Raw genomic sequence first — 4,737 nt, 5'->3', positions numbered from 1 at the left:
AGTGCAGGCCCGAGCGCGGCAATGATTGGTCTCGGGGGAGGGGTGGGGGGTTGCAAACCCGGGGAGCGGTGGCATCCGTTGCATGATGCAAAAAGGATTGATTTCAAAAGTTGCGAGTTGCATTGGCAGCAGCCTGGGGCGTCGTGTCCACCTCCTTTTCCCGACCCGCTGGAAAAGCCAGGAGTGATTTCCTCAACCTGGCCGGGCTCGACCGCGCTGCACCAGCGGGACGCAGTACCTGCTCCTCAAACGCTGCGGTTGAAGTGTGCTGGAAGACAATGACCATGGAAACAATTTGCAGAGTGTAGGAGCCGAGGAAAAGCCGCCTCTGCTCCAGTGAAAGATTTGAAAACATAAACGGCGCGTTTGAGTCTCATTGACTCCCATCATCTCCTCCACCTATTGTTTACCCCGGAGTTCATTGGAGCCTCAGTGAAATATGCAAATTCCCTGCAAAGTTTCTTGAACATTTTAATATGCTTGGTAGGAAGTTTGGGGGGAAAGCTTAAGGTTCCCCAGGTACATCATTTTCTTATTCACATGTCCCTGGAAACATGGCAGCCTACTCCTGTATGTGCTTGAAGTGACATCAGTGAGGCAGCTTCACCTCATGAAATTGAAAAAAACTTTTCAGGTTTTCGACTTTCTAATGCATTGTGGATGTAAACAAAGTAAAATTTGTCGGTGCAATGTCTTTTAGGGCTTCCCTTAAAACTTTGCAGGGTAGAGCAATGCCATACCAAAGTTTTGGGAGTCGGTCAGCATATTCCGAATTATTTTGGAGCAATGGAACAAGGCTTTATGGGTGCTTTCAGGTTTTCACATTACAGAGTTGTCCTTTTTCTTCTTGAAATGCTTGGGAGCTACCTAAGGTTTTAATCTAGGTGTGGATGCAGAAGTGATGCCACTTCCAAGACTGGGTGGATGCAAGCTCCTCCTGTTTTTGTCTTTTTCTCCTTGACCTGTAAGGTTTCAGAAGAGCATGGTAGAATTTTCGGTTCTTTAACGTGCAATTAGACTTTTGTAAGATCATAGGACTCCCGCGGTTGACAAACCCGGATTTGTCTGGGAACTTCCTGGAAAGATGACACCTGCACACAATCACCAGGTACCACTTTCCAGAGTCCAGAATCAGGGGAAAAGGATAAAAATAGTTTTATCCCTCCACATCTTTTTAAAATTGATTGTGTTTTTGGCAATGTGATTTTTTTTTTTTTTTTGAAAGTGAAAATTTCATGATTAGAGAAAATTTGGTGGGGTAGGGGTTAGGTGAAAGTGACATAGGACCCTATGCGAAGATTTGTGTGTCATGCCAAGGAGTAGTTTTTAGCTCTGTAACAGTGTTGGAGGATGCCCTCTCCCAGAGGGGAAAGCAGAGCGATATTCCTGGTTGAGAGGTCTTTGTACTAGTTAAGCCTGCAGATGTACTTGAACTGAAAGTAGAGGGGATGCAGATAGGGAAAGGAGCTGATGTGACTTAATGTGTGCGAAGAAGAGGAAGAAGACCCCAAGTTTCTAGCTTGGGACAGAATGGGTAGCAATGTTTCTGATATTGAAACTCTTAGAGGGCAAGCAAGATTTGGGGTGAGTTCAGCTTTGGAAATGTTAGATTCCAAGCTCACAGGGTATTCAAAGTAATTGGAAAACAGACTCTCAGTTTGAGAAGCAAATTTGAGTTCCATGTAAATGGTGTCTGATGCCTCTGGGAGAGGTGGGATTAACCCAGAGGAAGGGTTCAGGAAAAAAAAGGAGGAAGACACTGGACTGAGCTCTGCAGAACTTGAAAACAATGGCTGGGCAAGCCAGAGTCTGAGTTTTGCCAAGACTGGAGAGAGCAAGTATCCCTAGAACCAGCCCTTATTGCAGCCACCAGGGTTGGAACTCATAAGCAGCTCTCAAATAGTTCTGGAGATGAAATCCAGAGCCTCACATATGCCAGACAAGCGCTGTATCCGTGAGCTACACCTTGGTCCTGAAATGGTTCTCTTGAACCCAGGCTGCAGATTCTTGATTGAGTCATAGAAACCGTGATTCATCTGGGGCCCAGATAATCTAGCAGACATCTTGTCCCTTTTCCTTTCTAACTAGATGGAGCTCCTCCCACATGTATGGCTTTGCTTGAAGTCAGCCTTTCTCCTGCCAACCTGTCAAAGAGTTCTCTGTCCGGAGGGCTCACCAGAACTTTATTTCAGGGAGCCAACTCCTTTGGGTTCTCAGGTTCTGCTGGCTCTCTAGTTCCCATGGGTGGCATTATCCTACTGAGGCTTATTTGAAATACCAGTTTACCAGCTGCATTTGAAAAGTTACATCTAGCATCTGTAATGAGTTGAATTATGTCCCTCAAAAGATATGTTGAAGACCCACCAAGCCTATGAATGTGGCCTTATTTACAAATAGGAGTCTTTGTAGATGTAATCAAGTTAAAATGAAATGAAAGCTGAATTAGAGTGGATCCTAAATCTACTCTATCCTAATACAATCACACCTGTAATCCTTTGTACTTAAGAGGTTGAAGCAGGAGAATCAAATTCCAGGCTGGCACGCGCAACTTAGTGATACCCTATCTCAAAAAATAAAAAGAGCTGGGGATATAACTTAGTGGTAGAACACCTATAGAATCCTCAGTTTTTAAAAAAAAAAGAGAGCATGGCAAGAAAAGGGAGAATTGAAGATGTTGACACAGGAAGGCATGTGAAGACACTGGCAGAGGATGAAGTGGTATAGCCAGGAGGCAAGGCACCTCAAGGATTGCCAGAAAATACCAGAAGCTGGAAGAGGCACAGAAGGATTCTTCCCTTAAGTCTGCAGAAGGAATGCAGCTCCACTGACACCTTGACTTCAGGTTTCCAGCCTCTAGAAGGATGAGAGAACAAATGTCTATTGCTCTAAGGTCCCCAGTTGTGGTACTTTGTTGTAGCAGCCCCAGGACCCAAATCCAGCAGCTCTGAGGAACACTCCCAGACTGGCTGTTTGTTTCTTTCTTTCGTTCTTTCTTTCTTAATTAATTAATTAATCAATTAATTAATTAAATTTTTATATATGTATGACATCAGAATGTATTACTATTCATATTACACGATGGTTGTGCTTTTGAACCCTGTATTCTGGAATCCTCAAAACAGCTCTGGTTATTTGACTTCTCTATTGGTCTGCCTTTTTCATTCATTCATGACTCTTGCTATGGGCTTTCCCACCACTTGCTGATCTTACATTGTTACACACCCAGTTCAGGGGTCTGATGCAATCCTACTATCAAGTCACAAGTCAGGGGGTGGACCTGGTGATACTCTGGAAACTTCCCTGGGGTCCCCAATATAACTGGGGAACGAGGGGATAGGGACCTCTGAGAGGAGCCACTCCCTCCCTTTTTCCCTTTTTCTGGAGGGCTGATGATGTGGCTCAGTGGTAGAGTGCCTAGCATGTACTAGGCCCTAGATTCAACCCCCAGAACAGCAACAATAACAACAAAAAGTCCTCAAGACGGTCATTCCCAAAGTTCATTATTTTCCCTGAGGCCTGTTCCACATTCCAGTGCCTTCAAGAACAGGTGGATAGCTGTCTGTCTGTCCAAGGGCAGCGCCTGTCTGTACCCCAGCTTCTACCTCTCCATCAGTTGCTCACCTTTTTTGAGGACCTACTCAGTACTCCCTGTTCCAGAGGTTTTACAGGTCTCCTCAGAATTATCCTGGAAGAAGGTTCCATTATACATTTGTTTCCTGGGGGAAGAAACTAGTACTCAGTTGATTATATAACTTGCCCAAGGTCACTAACTTAGTTTGGGTTCCCCCAAGGCAGATCTTTGAATAAGAATTAGGAGGAAGGGAGTTAATTTGGGAAGTGATCCCAGGAAACCAGGAAGGAACAAAACCAAAAAGAATGTTAATGTGTCTCTTATCACCGGGAGCAACTGGGACTCAGCCCTGTTGTGCTCCTTGAAAAACTATAGGGAGCAACTCCCCATATCAGGGGGCAAGGAGGGGGAATAAAGACCCACTCAAGGATGTCTATGTCCTAGTCCCCTGAACTGCGGATATATTATGTCATTCCCAGATGGAATGAAACGTGTTAATCAGTTGAGTTTAAACGAGGGCAATTATCCTGAATTATCTTGGTGAACCCAAGCGTAATCCACACCTCCTTAAGAATGGAAGAGGGGATCGAAAGAGAGGACCTGAGAGATGGCAGCATGAGAAGGCTTGACCATCATTGCCAGCTGTGAAGATGGAAGAAGGGACTAAGCATCTAGGAAAGCAAGTAGCCTTTAGAAGCAGTGGAGGGCAAGGGAACCGATTCTCCTCCCCTGTCCCCAGGAGGGACTCTGACCTTAGCCCAGTGAAATCCATGTCAGATCTATGATTTACAGGACTGTCAGCTAACAATTCAAGCCAGGGACTTAGTGCTAATTTGTCACAGCAACAACAGAAAACTAACCCACTCCCTTAAATTTGTGCCGCTGGCAGGCAGAGAGGCTAAAGCATTTATGAGCTCACTTCCATCCTCCCTTGGTTAAGGTTGCCCTGGGACATTAGCTCCCATCCTGCCCCTTAACTGGACTGGAAAAGACTTGGAACTTTGGAGTCACAGAGCAGCCTGGAGAACCAGGCAGACAATGAAGATGGGTGTTGTCAGGGGGCTGCACACTGTCCCCTGCAGCTTCGGATAGGCAGAGATGAGCCAGGCATCTATGGTGTGGGCAGGTCTACCACAGTGCCTAGCTGTCAGCAGTGAGGCCAGGAT

Source organism: Marmota marmota, unplaced genomic scaffold, assembly GCF_001458135.2.
Source record: "Marmota marmota marmota unplaced genomic scaffold, marMar, whole genome shotgun sequence".
NCBI lineage: Eukaryota > Metazoa > Chordata > Mammalia > Rodentia > Sciuridae > Marmota > Marmota marmota.
This window is presented reverse-complemented; position numbering follows the sequence as displayed.